The sequence below is a fragment of the Musca vetustissima genome, unplaced genomic scaffold (genome assembly GCF_032173495.1).
Source record: "Musca vetustissima isolate MV318-11 ecotype Yass unplaced genomic scaffold, APGP_CSIRO_Mvet_v1 utg89537, whole genome shotgun sequence".
In the NCBI taxonomy this organism is placed as follows: Eukaryota; Metazoa; Arthropoda; class Insecta; order Diptera; family Muscidae; genus Musca; species Musca vetustissima.
Window position 1 is genome coordinate 16648 of NW_026883925.1, and position 18234 is coordinate 34881.

Below are 18234 nucleotides of genomic sequence, written 5' to 3' on the forward strand. Positions count from 1 at the left end.
AAGAAAACGACGGAAGCAATAATAACAACAATATACACTCACACACGCACTTACACTAAACAAAAAAAGCAAGAGCAGCCACGTCTGCTTGCTTGGCGTCGACGCAGAAGAGCCAGCATTGCCAAACGTCTGTCAAACAAAAACAAGAGCAGACACGTCTGCTTGCTTGGCGTCGACGCAGACAAGGCTACATTGCCAAACGACTATCAAAATCTAATAAGAAATCGAAGCAAACAGACACACAATCACTCTGTGTGTAGAGTGCTGCTGTAGGGACTGACGTTAACGTCTCTGCCGGCAGCAGATGTTATTGCTGCCCGTTGTCTCTGTTGTTTGCAGTGTGTTGTCCAATCAGTTGGTTTTAGAACGTTACGAACTGTCGTCTGGAGTAGTGGCCGTTAAAATTCGCATGTGTTAGCAACGCTGTGAAATTTCGTTGGCGTAAAGAAACGGAAACGCTGTAGTAGTGAATGTTTATGGACTATAGCAACATTGTTTTGGAAAAAATCATCGTTTTGTGTGTTTTGTTTTTATTCAAATTGGAATTTGTTTTAATCAATTTTCGGCAGTTCGTTTAAACAACACGAATATATTTTATTATTAGTTTACGTTAATATGCCCTCCTTACTGTTGTTGCTATTGGTGACGATGATGGTTTGAGGAAACCCTGTCTGGAGTTAAACGAAGAAATAAAAATTTGTTGTTGTTATTGTTTGAACATAGACGCTGTTGTGTTCGGTGGGGTTGGGGCCAGACGTAAGGCTCCCCGTTTTTCGTTTATAAACAAAACGAAGTGTATGAAAAAAGAAGAAGAAACATAACAACAAAACACCCAATCTAACGGTTACTAGAGTAAAACGGAGTGTGTGTAGAAGAAGGCTCGCGCGGTCGGTAGTGTTGCCTTCAACACGAAGTGTGCAGCAGGAAAGCAAACACATTACATTTACAACATTGCTGATTGTCGGTCGGTCGGTTGGTTCGTTGGTCGTTTTTTCGTTGTTGCATCAGTGGCAGGCAGTTGACTTTTCGTGTGTCGTATGCCAGTTGTGCTGCTGCTTCTCTTCCAAGTAGTTGCGGGCATAGCACTCTTCATATTTCTGCTGCATTATTTGTGTTACATTTTAAATGCCATTATACGCGACTTTTGCGAAACCCTAATAACAACGCGTGAATATTTGCAACATCACGATAGCGGACAGTCCCCCCTAAGCAACGCCTCTTCCACACGGTTGTGGTCGTCATCGACAACCAACCCCTTTGCTGCCTTCGATACGACTACCACCCCCGGAACATCTTTGCCTTCGTCATCCTCATCGTCGTTGTCGGGCAACTTCAACAGTACGCGCCGCCGTTCGTCATCGTCAGTTTCGTTGTCGTCGTCGCCCTTGTCATTTGCAAGTGAAAAATTTCTTGGTCGCCAGCAGGAAAGGAATTCAACGAAAATTCCCCACAAAATCCAAACGCAGCAAGAAAAAATCATGCAAAATTCAGATGATGCAAAGTTTATAAAAAAGTGAGTTCTCAAAAATTAAAAAAAAATACAATAAATAAAAAGGAAGGAATTGAAAACAAAATAATATTTCAAAATATCCCCAAGAAAATCAGTGCAAAAAAAAAAAACAACAACAAAAAAGTTCTCAACCGGTCAAAATTTTACAAGAAGTGTATTGTGAAGAAAAAAACAAGTGTCTTTAAAAAGAAAATTATTTCCAAATGTATTCAATATCAAGATCAATATTCAATATCAATGAAAACGAAAGTAAAAAAATTAAAAGCCCAGTGAAAATTATAAAAATTTTTGAAGAAAAATCAAAAAATTTTCATTTGTTAGTCATTTTCTTCGACTCATCTAATATTCAGTTTATATCGATTTTCCCCAAAAATTTTCTTCAATGTTGGTGTTTATTGTGTTTTTTTGGTATACGTATATACGAGAAGAAGAAGAACAAACAGTAGAAGAGAAGGAAAAGTTCTTTCTTCTTTGCCATTGTGTTGTATTTTGTTTTTCTTAACATTTTTCCGCGCACGCAGCCCAAAAGCCACCCAACGAATGACTGTGTGCAGACCTATATAAACAAACACACACACGCACACATACACTCAGCTGTGTGTATCCACCTTAGAAATGAAAAGCAAAGCAAAAAGGGGATGCAGTGTTGCCACAAGCAAGTGTATTTTTTGGGAAAATGTCGCCAATTTCGAAATAAAATGAAAATTAAAAAAAAAAAAATTAAAAGATTTGCCGGGATAACCTCCTCCACCAGGATTTTTTGGCATACCAACACTAATAACAGAGAAAAGTGATTGACTGACTGACTTAACGAATCTTCCATGCCCAGACGAAACAGCTGAAATTTAAAATTTTAGAGGGTCACTCTAGGTCCAAAGGTGACAGATAAGGCTGGAGTTTTGGGAATTAGTACTTTTTATGCTGTTCTAGTACGAATTCACAAAACCGATAGAGTTGGAACACTAACATTTTGATTTTGGAAATTCTAACTACAAGTATTCGAAAAGTACTAAAATGTACTAAATTTGGTACAATTGCGTAGCGCGTGAATTTTTGAGAGCTAAAAACTTGAAATTTTTAATGCAAATCTAGTTTGAGAAGGAAGGTCGATTTAAAAGGTGGTTTTGGAGGTGTGTACTCATGTATACGAAAAGTACTAAACAGTACTAAATTTGGTACAATTTGAATTTGGAGAAACATTACCGTCGGAGTGTAGGGTAGCGATATGTATGTAGTTTTGGAAATTTTCTACTTATGTGCAGGCAAAATACCAAATCGTACTATAATTGGTACAATTTTGATTTGGGTAAACCGAAGAATTGGAACACTGAAATTTGAAAATAAAGAGTGTAGGATTGGGGTATGTATGTAGTTTTTGGAAATTCATACTTATGGGCACTAAATTTCGTACTATTGGAATTTTGGAAGAACCGATAGAGCAGGAATCTTGAAATTTTGAGTAAGGATCGATGTTGTGATGTAGGATTTGAAATGTATACTATATGGTACTAAATTTGGTACAATTTTATTTGGGTAAACCGATAGAGCTGGAAAACTGAAATTTGGAAAAAAGGAGTGTAGGATTAGGGTATGAATGCAGTTTTGGAAATTCGTACTTATGGGTACTAAATTTGAATTTTGGAAGAACCGAAACGAGAGCGGGAATCCTGAAATTTGAAGTTAGGATCACTGTAGGAAGTTATGGAAATTCTTACTAATGTGTACTATTTAGTACAATTTGGATGTAGGATCATTGTCGGGTAGGTAGGATTGGGGGAAGTTTTGAAAATTCGTACTAAATGGTACCAAATTTAGGTTTGGGTGAACCAATAGAGCTCGAATTTTGAAATTACGATTACTGTTGGAGTTTATTATTGGGGTATGTTGTTTTGGAAATTCATATCAATTTTTCCAAATTTTCTAGATATTCTTAGAACTGCTATTTAGATGATAATCGATCAATATTCCGAGGGCGAAATCAACCAAAACCTAAAGTGAAAAAATGGAGTAAATATTCGTAATGGGGTAAATCCTCGGGAAAACAAGATTTGGAAAATATGCCAGGATTAGAAAGTAGAGCTATTGACCTATAATTGATCAATAGGGTGCAAATATCCCGAAATATTGCCCAGGCTTAGAATAAAGAACCGCAGAATGTTAGATTCCCATGGTAGCTGTGTAGGGTGTCGTATTTATATTCCCGTCGGACTACACTGCTGCGCTTATGGTTTAAAAATGTTTGGTTTTCGAAAATAGAAAAATTTCACTGGAGACGATTTTACAAAAATTTCTGAGCAGCGTTGATGAAGATCCTCAGATAGGATGCTTTCATCATTCCACTGGAAAATATTTTTCACTGAGTTAATATCAAGGAGTAGTATTCTATACCAAAATTTCATTTCATTGAAAATACTGATTTTGTTCCGGCGAAGACGATGCTTTGGGATTACCTGTTTCCCCACAATTGATTTAATGCCATAGTAATAGACGGTCGCTGTCGTCAATTTGCTATCGATGAGATGGCCAGATGAATTTTATGGCCAAGTCATATTGTTTAATTCTTCATTTTCTAAATACTATGTAATTTGGAAACCCCAGGGTGAATGAGTCAGTAATAAATTCCATAAATTCCAATAAATTCCAGGGTGAATGAGTCAGTAATAAATTACAAATAGTTTCCTAGACTTCTATGAGAATTTTTCAGATTGGGCGCCAAAGTTTTTAATCTCAAATTTTTGCTTAAGGCACAACAGCATAGATTTTTTAAATAATATTTTTTCTATGACCAATAAGGCGTATAATTTTTAAAGAATATTTAATGCCTGCCTCCTTCATCACAAAAAGCTTAATACAAAGTCCAGTTGCGTGGCAACACTGTCCCTTTAGCCATACGCCACCGTGAGTATGAGTGTTGATGTATACAAAACAAGTGCTGCTGTGCCGCTCTTTACCAAATAAATAAACCAAAAATTTAATGTTCTTCTTCTTCTTGGGGCAAACATATTTAAATTAACATAAAAAAAATCCAACAAATAACGGTATAAGTTGTATAAAAAGAAATTTAAAAAGTGATTTATTATAAAAATTAAAAATACAAACAAAGAAAAGTTCTATCACTCTCCCTCTCTTTCTCTCGCTCAGTTGTGCAAAAATGTGACGTACATTTTTCGAGAAGAAAGAATTTGTGTTTTTGCAAATGCAAGAAAATTCAAGAGAGGACAAAAAATTGCCAAATATGCTTAATGTGTTTTGTTTTTGTGTGTTATTACCACCGTTATAATAATATAAAAATGTCTCTTTCTCTTTTCTCCCCGTTTTTTTCTTGCTCTCTCTATCTCTCTGTATTATCCTTAATCTCTTGTGCTCACTCACCACATCGAATGTGGCTAAAACAAAATCGTGTGCCGTTTTTCTTTTTTGGTTGAATAAAAAAATCTATTGTCACTTTGCCCCCATCATACCATCGTGTGTGTTTATCGTCGTGCATTTTCGTTTATGTTGTCATGTGTTACGACGACAACAACAAAATCGTGGTTTTTGTTTATTTTTCATAAATTACTTCCTACTCCTGTTTTTTCGGTTATTGTTGCCTGTAACGAAAAAAACAACCTCTGCGCCCGCTGCTCTGCTCCTACAACAACAATAATAATGGCCACAAACACCAACAAATGCCGTCTCAATGGGCCTTTTCTAACCAAACAACAACATATTCCACAACACCAACAACAATCCAGACGTTGGAAAGGTGGCAGCATTGAACCCCATCCAACGGACAAAGCTTTGATTGTTAATTATCAGCTGGAGGCCACAGTCTTTGGTGATCCCAATAATCCAATGCTGGAAGAGAAGAAGGTAAGTTTGGAATGAAGTCTTTATATTTTTTCTACATCTACATTTTCCTTTAATGTCACACAAAAACAAAGTTTGGGGAAAAAAAAAGAAAACCAAACTCATTCTCAATTATCCTTTGGCCCGTGGCAGGTCTGTATGTTCGCTTTTGATATGGGGGTTGTTTTATATATTCCATTTATTTTTATAGTCCTTTTTCTTGGCCAGCCAGGAGCCTGTCATACACATTCCACCCTCAATTTACTCACCCTCCTCTATGGGCTTTCGGTTTTTTTGTTTTTGCTCCACAAATGCCTTTGGTTGTTATTTTGTACTGACGCACTGTCGGAATGACTAATGGCCACTGCTTGAAATTTTAATGTTGTTTTTTGTTTTTGTTATTAATGCGGACCTCCCTTTTCAGTCAACATTTCTTCTCGTTCTTTGTTGAAGAAGAAAAAACAAATAATACTTTATTTTTGAAAATGATTCGTCATTTTAATGATATTGCCAGACGAGACCACTCAAAACAATTTTTTTTTCAAATTTGCCTCATTGAAATTTACATTTTTCCCTTTCATTTTCTGTTTCGCCACTTCTCTTGTGGGATGAAAGATAATTGATTTAACGCCATCGTAGCAGACGGGCTTTGTCGTCAATTTGCCATCGATGAGATGGCCAGATGGATTTTATGGCCAGTCATATTGTTTAATTCTTCAACTTCTGAATCCTGTGTAATTTGGAAACCCTTCTCCATCTCATGCAGGATGATTACAGATTACAAACAGTTTCCTAGACTTCTATGAGAATATTTCGGACACGTGGCAACCTTTTCAAGGTTATTAGACTAGTTGGGCGCCAACGATTTCAATCTTGCCACAGGCACATTGATATTGAAAAATAACTTATTCCCGGTGCTGAATGTACCGAATCCGGATTATGACGTGGCAACCTTTTCAAGGTTATTGGTCTAGTTGGGCGCCATTCAGAATATACCGAAACGGGATTATCATTCCGGACCTCTGTTTGGACAAAATGTCCTATTTTTTAAGTTACCATAGGCCGTGGATTTTTTAAAGAATATTTTTTTCAAGCTGCCTACGTGTGGACATCCGACATTATTTGTTGTCGTGGGTGCCAATATGTTATTAACCTACTTACAAAGTGGTTAAGCGACTTAATTCCCATCAGAGTTCTACGGTTTGCAGTCAGGGTCCCGATTGTATTAGAACGGAGCCTTGATGATACCTGGGCACCACAACAAGTTCTTCAGCCTTACTAAATCCTCACTAAATCCTTATTTTATGGAGCCGAATTTTACTTATGTGATTATAAACGAATTTTTGGACTGATGATGGTGTGGCTGCCTTGGCAATCTCAGTCTCGAACTTTACAAGATCAGAACTAACTCAACCAATACACATGATAACGAACCATGCTATTCCACCGGACCATTCTTAAGCCCCAAACACATCTTCCTGAACTTTATAGACGAAATCGGCTACTTCCGCCTTAGCCAGAAGAGAATCCCGAATCAACTCTGGGACGACTCACCCTTGACAGACGAGGAATGCGTCATGGATATCACGGCCTTTAGGACTACGGTGAATCCTCCAAATCAAGATGAGTCCTCGGTGACTCCTCCAAAACAAGGTGAGTACTCTCAGATGAAAGTAGGAACGCAACCATGGCGAGGAAGAGTATCTAAACTTCATCTCCACGGCCTGTAGTGAAGTCTCGAGAATAATCGGACCCGGGAACCACTAAACTATCCAGCCCAAATGAGATCTCTAATAAGAAGATTTACCGGAGAGCGGTTAATTACTGCAACCGGTTTATCGGACGGGACAGACGTTCCGGAAGTTCTCCAGGAACTATCCGAACGATATTGCGAGGGACTTCCTAATTGATAGAATTCCAGCTTCGTGTTCGAAGTCTACCACGGGCCACCACGTCCTTTTAGACAAAATTGGCTCCTTCCGCCTTAGCCAGGAGAGAATCCCGAATCAACTCTAGGACGACGACCCTTGACATTCATTTGCCCCAAACACATCCTCCTCAACCTTATAGACGAAATCGCCTCCTTCCGCCTTAGCCAGGAGAGAATCCCGAATCAACTCTCGGACGACTCACCTTTGACAGACGAGGATGGCGTCATGGATACTATGGCCTTTAGCACTACGGTGACTCCTTCAAATCATGGTGAGTCCACTCAGATGCTAAGTAGGAACTACTGCAACCGGTTTATTGGACGGGACAGAATTTCCGCAAGTTCACCACGGCCCTAACACCACTAGGACGATGGTGACCAGGACTTCTGAGCTTTCAGCTCCCCCCAAGGGAAACTTGAGAGCTGAGGAATCCCCGACATCATCATCCAAAGCAAGGGACGGTCGAAATTAGCCCGACGGAGAGCCCGTAAATATGCCTCCAGGAAAGCTGAGCTGTAATGTCGAAACCGAAACCCAAGGTTATGACAATTGGGTGGATAAACCAAAGGTGGTGAACACGAAGCAGGTGCTCGCGACAGCTGGTTCAACTCTGTGGATGCTTCAACTCCGGGAGCCAAAACTTGAACACAGTTCACGGCTGTAAAGAGAATGAGGTCCTCGAAAGAGCAACAACCTGCAGCTAAGAGACTCACGCAATTGTTGAATGCACGAAGCTCTACTTCGTACATGTCGGGAGTGTCGATGGAGTGCATGTTTTGGTGCAGTCACATCCGTTTACAAGGCTTAAGAATAAACCTGGATATAGCAAAAATCATGAAAAAACAAAATGTAAATCCTCAAGTGAAGTCTTTGGCTGTAATGAGCTATAAGACGGAATATTTTGTTAAATTATGCCGACACCCGACCCTGTTTGAGGATTTCGACAAAATATATTCCTTAGGTTGGCACTGGCGCCCAACGTATGTAACATAAAAATGAAATCTATACCAAATCTATCAGTATAAAATGAAATGTGATATTGCATTCTAGAATAGACTGCTTCCGATGACAGATCATAAAAATTGCCGATCCCTTAACCTTGTTTGATGTAGTCGAAAAAAATTTTTGAGAATATGAAAAATTATATACTCTCAGTGTAGAATATACCAACATACGATCCAGTTTTAAGGCGATAAAAAAACCTGGCACCTTGTTGGGCGCCAATTTATTCTCAGTGTACATGACATACTAAAAATTGAGTTTTTCTTATCTTATTTTTTAATTTCGTTATTTATTTTCCATAATGCCATTATATAATGACAAATAAGACAATAGGAACGGCAAATATATGGATATAAATGTGCGCAAAAATAGAAGTGCTAAATAAACATTGACTTGTGTTAGCATAAGTTAGCACCTTCAGGCAATTTGTATTACTGCTGCCCCTCTATTGAAACAAATGCGAGTATATGGAGTGTATAGTTGACCAACCGACCGACGATCGTTCGTTCGTTAATTGGTTGTGGGCTATTGACTTTTAGAGGTCCATGCCCGTCAGCCCTGATACTCAGACTAACAGCAGTGTATTGTGTAAAGTAAATAACTGAGTTTCATGGAAATCCTCATCACGTTTTTTTCATCGAGACATATGCGATTTTTTTCTCGCTTATTCTATATAATGACAATGATGTTCGAAATTATGTAGTGTGTTATTTTTTTTTTAATTTTGGCATTAACTTTCCTTGATTATTGTAGCAGTAAAGCAAACAATTTGCGTTTGTTTGTTAATTAATTGTACAAATATGATAATGATGGCAAACAATATACATATCTATGAAATTCGCTAATTAATAATTTTTATGTTGGGAGATGTAAACGACAGTAGTTTTACAGGGCTAATAGAGATTAGAGGGTTTTCACAAGGAAAAAATAGGAATATTTTTGTATTTTTGAGGCTTCCATCAACCCCTCCAGATGAAATCCATGCGAAATCTTCCGACATTCTAATAAGCAACCTCGACATATATAGGAATAAAATAGGAATGTCGGGAGATAGCATTACGCAGCGGAATATGGCAACACTAATTATGCAAGGGCCCCAACCATTGTAAATATTTAAATAGAATTCCTTTTAGGCACTCCAAATGAAATACATTCGAAGCCTCCTGTCATCAACCTCGGCATCAACACCATATACGAATATAGGAATGACGGGAGATATCACCACGCAGAGGACTAGTTGAGTCGATCTAGACATGTGTGTCCGTCCGTCTGTCCATTATAATTTGTAAACCCGATACAGGCCACAGTTATGGACCAATCTTCACGAAATTTTGCATGTAGGATGGGTTCTGGCCAATGAAGACCCCTATTGTTTTTGGTAAAGATCGGTTAATAACTAGGGGGTGAAATGGACCAAATACATAATTTTTATCGGTTTTTCTGGTGGCTCCAGAGGCCGCAATTATGGCCGAACATCGTGAAATTTTACATGGAGAAGGGGATCGGGCCAAGGAATAAGCATGCCTGTTTTGATAAAGATCGGTCAATATTATTATCAAATGGACCCTGACTTTTGTGTGATAAATTACAAAATTTGGATTCTATGGCGTATATATTTACTCCTAAAGAACATAGACCCGACAAGTTGATGGTATATCCAAGAGGAGTGGCTGGCCTTTAAATTCATACCAATTTTATTGTCGTATGTTCTCAGATGTGGGAGTTACACTTAAATATTTACAGGTGCTTACGTATTCAGATATTATTTAGTAACCCATTACCATACTAGAGGGCGGAAATATAACGATATGGCCAAGGACAGCGCTTATAATTTTCGGTGATGATCAGATCATAATTTTGGGATGAAGTGGACCGAAAACTTAATTTTTTGCAATTTTTCGAATCGATCTATAGGCCACAGTTATAAGCTGATCATTACCATACAACCCAGCTGAAGTCAACCTGGACAAGTTATAAGAAGGGCTGTACTGAATATTAGTAATATTCGGAAAATATGTCAGTGTATGGAAGATGTGCTGTTGACCTCTAATCGGTCAAGAGGGTTCAAATGTCACGAAATATTTCCCAGGCTCGGAATAAACTTCCTTAGAAAGTTAGAACTCCGTCCTAGGTGTGTAGGGTATCGTATGGTCGACCCCGTCCGACTATACTACTCCGATCACTGGTTTAAAGAACATTTTTTGAAGCTGCCATAAGGCGTATATTTTTTAAAGAATATTTTTTTTTTCAAGCTGTCATAAGAATATTTTTTCAAGCTTTCATTTTTAAATACACCATGTATAATGTTTTCATACATGTATTTGACGTTTACAACATTAGTTGACTAACAATTTTCCCCATGGAGTCTCCCTTAAATAAATATCCCGTCCTCTTTTTAATTATATTTTCACCAAATTACCCCCCTAAAAAAAAGAGCAAATCAGAAATGTCTGTTTTAATTGTTCATTCCACTTCATGGTTATCAAAGGCACAAATCTCCGAAAATTTTTGATAAACAACTGACTCATACATAAAATGACCGGGAACAAAATAAATGGTCCTACCCCCCTTAGCTTCGTCATGCAATTCGAGGAAAATCGCTGAATCCTTTTTCAACCACTATCAAAAATACTAATCAAAACAAACAGCCACCCCCACAATAATCACAGACCCAAAAGAACCACGACTCACACTTCACCACCCTGCAATTACCACAACAATAACAACAACAAAATCGAACAACAATACTCACTTGTCCGTTCACTTTTTTGTTCGATATTTTGAAACAAAAGTGCAGCCAACAAATTGCGCGTGATGAATGAGTGAGCAATGTGCGTTGTTCAGTTCAATATTCGTTGCACTTGATTTGTGGCATAGAAAATTTCCGATGAATTGTGAAAATCCGCTTAAAATTGAAACCGACCGCATCAATGCATTTTAAATACAAATAGTTGTTGGACGGGTCGAGGGATATTGTTTATGTTAACCCCGGTTGTACTGGGTGATTATTGTTTTCATATGTCCGGTTTGATTTTGTTCGTAAAAACCGCACCAAATTTGGTAAATTTTGAAAAAAAAAACATAACAGAAAAACAACAATAATTGGGCGATAGGGGCCATGGATCAGTTGAGTGTGCTAATAATTCAATACAAGTTTTATTGTGTGTAATATTAAATAGATACAAACAGAACACGGGAAATGTTTTAGTAAACATCAGGGGTGGGAGCTTTTAGGTTTACGGATTTTTAAAGAATATTTTTTCAAGTATGTAGTTGCCATAAGGCGTGGCTTTTTTAAAGACTATTTTTTCAAAGTAGCTTCCATAAGGCATGGATTTTTTAAAGACTATTTTTTCAAAGTAGCTTCCATACGGCCTGGATTTTTTAAAGAATATTTTTTTGTACTTCCAATAAGGCGTGGATTTTTTAAAGAATATTTTTTTGTACTTCCCATAAGGCGTGGATTTTTTAAAGACTATTTTTTCAAAGTAGCTTCCATAAGGCGTGGATTTTTTAAAGACTATTTTTTCAAAGTAGCTTCCATAAGGCGTGGATTTTTTAAAGAATATTTTTTCAAGTAGTTGCCATAAAGAATATTTTTTCAAGTAGTTGCCATAAGGCGTGGATTTTTTAAAGAATATTTTTTCAAGTAGTTGCCATAAGGCGTGGATTTTTTAAAGAATATTTTTTCAAGTAGTTGCCATAAGGCGTGGATTTTTAAAGAATATTTTTTCAAGTAGCTCCCATAAGGCGTGGATTTTTAAAGAATATTTTTTCAAGTAGCTCCCATAAGGCGTGGATTTTTAAAGAATATTTTTTTCAAGTAGCTCCCATAAGGCGTGGATTTTTAAAGAATATTTTTTCAAGTAGCTCCCATAAGGCGTGGATTTTTAAAGAATATTTTTTCAAGTAGCTCCCATAAGGCGTGGATTTTTAAAGAATATTTTTTCAAGTAGCTCCCATAAGGCGTGGATTTTTAAAGAATATTTTTTCAAGTAGCTCCCATAAGGCGTGGATTTTTAAAGAATATTTTTTCAAGTAGCTCCCATAAGGCGTGGATTTTTAAAGAATATTTTTTCAAAGTAGCTTCCATAAGGCGTGGATTTTTTAAAGACTATTTTTTCAAAGTAGCTTCCATAAGGCGTGGATTTTTTAAAGAATATTTTTTCAAGTAGTTGCCATAAGGCGTGGATTTTTTAAAGAATATTTTTTCAAGTAGTTGCCATAAGGCGTGGATTTTTTAACGACAATTTTTTCAAAGTAGCTTCCATAAGGCGTGGATTTTTTAAAGACTATTTTTTCAAAGTAGCTTCCATAAGGCGTGGATTTTTTAAAGACAATTTTTTCAAAGTATCTTCCATAAGGCGTGGATTTTTTAAAGACTATTTTTTCAAAGTAGCTTCCATAAGGCGTGGATTTTTTAAAGACTATTTTTTCAAAGTAGCTTCCATAAGGCGTGGATTTTTTAAAGACTATTTTTTCAAAGTAGCTTCCATAAGGCGTGGATTTTTTAAAGACTATTTTTTCAAAGTAGCTTCCATAAGGCGTGGATTTTTTAAAGACTATTTTTTCAAAGTAGCTTCCATAAGGCGTGGATTTTTTAAAGACTATTTTTTCAAAGTAGCTTCCATAAGGCGTGGATTTTTTAAAGACTATTTTTTCAAAGTAGCTTCCATAAGGCGTGGATTTTTTAAAGACTATTTTTTCAAAGTAGCTTCCATAAGGCGTGGATTTTTTAAAGACTATTTTTTCAAAGTAGCTTCCATAAGGCGTGGATTTTTTAAAGACTATTTTTTCAAAGTAGCTTCCATAAGGCGTGGATTTTTTAAAGACTATTTTTTCAAAGTAGCTTCCATAAGGCGTGGATTTTTTAAAGACTATTTTTTCAAAGTAGCTTCCATAAGGCGTGGATTTTTTAAAGACTATTTTTTCAAAGTAGCTTCCATAAGGCGTGGATTTTTTAAAGACTATTTTTTCAAAGTAGCTTCCATAAGGCGTGGATTTTTTAAAGACTATTTTTTCAAAGTAGCTTCCATAAGGCGTGGATTTTTTAAAGACTATTTTTTCAAAGTAGCTTCCATAAGGCGTGGATTTTTTAAAGACTATTTTTTCAAAGTAGCTTCCATAAGGCGTGGATTTTTTAAAGACTATTTTTTCAAAGTAGCTTCCATAAGGCGTGGATTTTTTAAAGACTATTTTTTCAAAGTAGCTTCCATAAGGCGTGGATTTTTTAAAGACTATTTTTACACTCCCAAGCCCCATCACTGATTTCAATTTTCCACTTAGAAAATTAGCGAACATCCTACAGTATATGTTTAACTAATTTCCGCTTTTCTATGCAAACCGTTTATAGCCACTGGCCAAGGTTTACTATATTTTTTTTTTTTTTTTTTTTTGAAAGTGCGAACAACTGGTTGTTGAGAACATTTTGTTTTTCAGTTGGCGTTGTTGTATTGTTGTTGTAACACATAAATGTCATAATAACTGAGGTCAATTTTCTTCTTGACATATCATGTTATGGAGAAATAAAACTACATATTCCAACATTTCATGTCAACTGGCCATTTGAAAATTGTATTTTTAGCCATTTCTAACGAAGCAACCAGCCCGCCTGCCAACCAACGAAGTAACCTAGCCCAATTTCCGTAACATTTAAGTGTAGTTATAGTTAGGACGATAGAGTAGAGGAGGGGGTGGTAACTTGCAACAATTCAAAGTTTCAAACTGCTGACAGTCACTTCCGTAAATGTCACGTGTGTCCGAGTGTGTGTGCGAAATGTGTGTTAAGCCACAAATAATCCTTCCTTACCTTAAGTCAGAAGTTTTCTCCCTTTCATTTGTTTTTTAATTAAATTTTTGTTCATTTTTTTCTGTTGTCGAAGGTCGGTCGGTATTTTTCTCTCTCTGGGTCCTCTTCAAGTCGGAATAATGAAAATGTTTTTTAATAGTTTGCTGTTGTTGTTTTTTATAGTTGTTTACATGAAACATTATCATATTTTAAAGCCATTTATATTTACAGATAATTTGCATAACACACATACACTTATATATACATACAGTATTGAACATACACACACACCTACTTGTATGTTCAATATTGCAAATATGACAATATCTACATATAGACCAATGTAAATGGATAGGAAAACAGGGTGATAAATTTTGAAATTTTATTTTTATCTGCGAATTTTGAAAGGTTGAAAAAAAAAACAAATATTCTTAAAAAAATCTACGCCTTTTAAAAGGTTGAAGGTGTAGATTTTTTATAGAATATTTTTTCTATGACCCATAAGGCGTGGATTTTTTTAAGAATATTTTTTTGGGGTTCTCATAAGGCGTGGATTTTTTAAAGAATATTTTTTTGGGGTGGATGTTTTAAAGAATATTTTTTTGGGGTTCTCATAAGGCGTGGATTTTTTAAAGAATATTTTTTTGGGGTTCTCATAAGGCGTGGATTTTTTAAAGAATATTTTTTTGGGGTTCTCATAAGGCGTGGATTTTTTAAAGAATATTTTTTTGGGGTTCTCATAAGGCGTGGATTTTTTAAAGAATATTTTTTTGGGGTTCTCATAAGGCGTGGATTTTTTAAAGAATATTTTTTTGGGGTTCTCATAAGGCATGGATTTTTTAAAGAATATTTTTTTGGGGTTCTCATAAGGCATGGATTTTTTAAAGAATATTTTTTTGGGGTTCTCATAAGGCGTGGATTTTTTAAAGAATATTTATACCCTTCACCACACTGTGGTACAGGGCGTTATGTCTTTGTGCATATGTTTGTAACAGGCAAAAGGAAACGAGATAGATACATGGTACCTTTTGAGAATTTACATAGAATCACTTTCTGAGTCGATTTACGCATGTCCGTCCGTCCGTCCATGTATTTTTGTGAACAAAGTACAGGTCGCATTTATGATCCGATTTGGATGAAATTTGGCACAGCTCACCTATTTGGCCCAATGACGAACCCTATTGAAATTGGGAAAAATCGGTTCAGATTTAGATATAGCTCCTATATACATTTTCGTCCGATTTTATGTAAATGGTGCACCAAAGTCCCTATATATCTTTTGATTTGCACGAAATTTGGCATAGTGTACTGAATTAGGTCTAGAATGATGTGTGTGAAATTTCTTGAAAATCGGTTCAGATTTAGATATAGCTCGCATATATATTTTCGTCCGATTTAAGGTAAATGGTGCCCGAAAGTACCTATATATTTTTAGATTTTCACGAAATTTTGCAAAGCGTACTGAATTAAGTCTAGAACGATGTGTGTTAAACTTCATTAAAATCGGTTCAGATTTAGATATAGCTCCCATATACATTTTCGTCCGATTTTATGTAAATGGTGCACCAAAGTCCCTATATATCTTTAGATTTTCAAGAAAATTGGCATAGCGTATTGAATTAGGTCTAGAATGGTGTGTTTTAAATTTCCTGAAAATCGGTTCATATTTAGATATGGCTTCCATATATACTTTTGTCTGATTTAAGGTAAATGGTGCACCAAAGTACCTATATATCTTAAAATTCGTGAAAATCTGTTCAATTTGAGATATAGCTCCCATATATATTTTCGTCCGATTTAATGTGAATGGTGCACCATTGTCCCTATATATCCTTCGATATGCACGAAATTTGGCATGGAATGTTTTGTGTTACGTTTCGGGAAAATTGGTTCAGATTTCAATATAGCTCCCATATATACATATATATTCGTCCGATTTTACATAAATGGGGCACCAAACACCTAATGTTTGTCCGATTAACACCAAATTTTGCACAACATATGAAATTGAGACTTGAATGATGTAATTGCGTTTTGTTGAAATTGGTGCAGATTCATATTTATTTCGAACGGGTGTCTGATTGAGATACAATTTTTAACAGTGCGAAATACCGTTTTCCATATATTTGTCCCATGGTACGCAGACGATTCTAAATCTGCGCAAATGAAATTAATTTAGCATAGGTTGCAGAAAGCATGATTATGTTCCTTCGAGTGTATAATATACCTACCCAAAGTGGTGAAGGGTATCATATAGTCAGAACAGTTCGACTTTACTACCTTTCTTACTGGTTAAAGAATATTTTTTCTCAAGTTTCCATAAGGCGTGGATTTTTTAAAGGAATATTTTTTCTCAAGCCTCCATAAGGCGTGGATTTTTTAAAGGAATATTTTTTCTCAAGCCTCCATAAGGCGTGGATTTTTTAAAGGAATATTTTTTCTCAAGCCTCCATAAGGCGTGGATTTTTTAAAGGAATATTTTTTCTCAAGCCTCCATAAGGCGTGGTTTTTTTAAAGGCACATTTTTTCTCAAGCCTCCATAAGGCGTGGATTTTTTTAAAGGAATATTTTTTCTCAAGCCTCCATAAGGCGTGGATTTTTTAAAGCTATATTTTTTCTCAAGCCTCCATGAGGCATGAAACCACTTTTTTCAATCTCCTCATTTTCTTTTCAAATATTTAGTTTCTCACAATTAAGATGTCAATATGTCAACGTTAATAACTCTACAACAAAAACATCAAACAATTTGTTGTTGTTGATGTCGGCTATAGGAGGGGGTGGCGAGTTTCCATAATAAATGTCACTGATTTACGCTGACCTTGTATTATATTCAATGTAGCTACACGGCTACACACAACAATGACCTTGCCACAATGCGTCATCCATGCGTCCACCACTGCCATCACACCAGCAGCCCCACCACAACAAATCGCTATTGGCTCTCCAAAACAGGCTTCATAACTTCATAATTAATGTGACAACATTAATTAAGAAATACTTTTTTATTTTTTTGAAAACGGACGACAAATGTCGCCATATACGCGGACAAGTGTTCATTGACTGGTCAACGGATTGGAGTCATCCGTCGTGGTTCCAACCATCCATCCATTGTTTGACGGTTGGTATCACAGTTGTCAGTTGTGGTGATGGTGATGAATTGTTCGCTGCTGGTGTTTAGACCTAATCGATTCTTTAATGATTTCATGGAATGGTACGAAAAATATCGGCTATTTTGGCCGAGACAAGTTTTCCAAAGTTTTGTTTGGTTTTGAGTAATTATTACGAATTTCCACAGATATATGGTGGGGCTGGGTTCGGCGGAATTTTACTGAATTAATTTTCTACTACAATTTGATTCGGTTTACTTAAGTATGTTATTGACCAATTTTTGTAATTTTATTAATCATTGATACTTTGTTGTTGGGCTCCTTTGGTCAGGTGTTTGATGAAAATAAAAACTGGCTTTTATTTCATATTTTGCTCGACGTTTCGTTGGCTTTTTTCCAACATTTTCAAGAGCGTTTTTTATTGATCTATTGACAAAATAAAAATTATAATTTCTTTTCAATATATATTGCACTTATTTTTTAACTTACTTTAATTATTTTTCATTTTGTTTATTATTTACTTAAATTAAAAAAACGGGACTCCACAACATTTAAATAAAATAAATAATAAATTAAATAATAAAATAAATAAAATCACAGTTAATAAATAAATAAATATATCACAGAACTGGCGTTTTAGGTTATTGCAATTGAATACTGAAGCTTAGTATTGTCTTTGTCTTCCTTCGTGTTTATGGATCTGTCAATTCGTTGTTGTATTCTTAGGCTTTCTAGTGTATATCTTTTGTTTTCGTTTTTAGCTTTGTCTAAGATTCTCACATTCTTGAAATCAGCTGTGTGGCCAGTTTCTTTAATGTGCTGTGAGAGTGCTGTTTTTTCCGTTCCTTTGTTGATGTCATTTTGATGTTCCTTCATTCTCACACCTAACATTCGTTTAGTTGTACCCACATACACTTTCCCGCACTTCTCTGTTTTGCTGCCTTCACATATTACTTCATACCAGTGTTCGCAAAAAAACGGTACACTATCGTAGTGTACCGTACCAGGAACACAAACACTAAAAAAATTTTAGCGTTTGTGTTCCGGTACACAAACATTAAAAAATAT

General features: G+C 36.0%; 1 long non-coding RNA gene across 1 annotated transcript in view; it reads left to right on the forward strand.

Moving 5' to 3' along the window:
- The first annotated feature begins 1434 nt into the window (after positions 1-1434).
- The window catches only part of LOC133330923 (uncharacterized), a 29088-nt gene continuing 12288 nt past the window's right edge, over positions 1435-18234 (forward strand). Inside the window, exons 1-2 of the long non-coding RNA XR_009754364.1 lie at positions 1435-1513; positions 5245-5362. This is a non-coding gene — a long non-coding RNA (uncharacterized LOC133330923). The remainder of the gene's footprint in view (positions 1514-5244; positions 5363-18234) is intronic.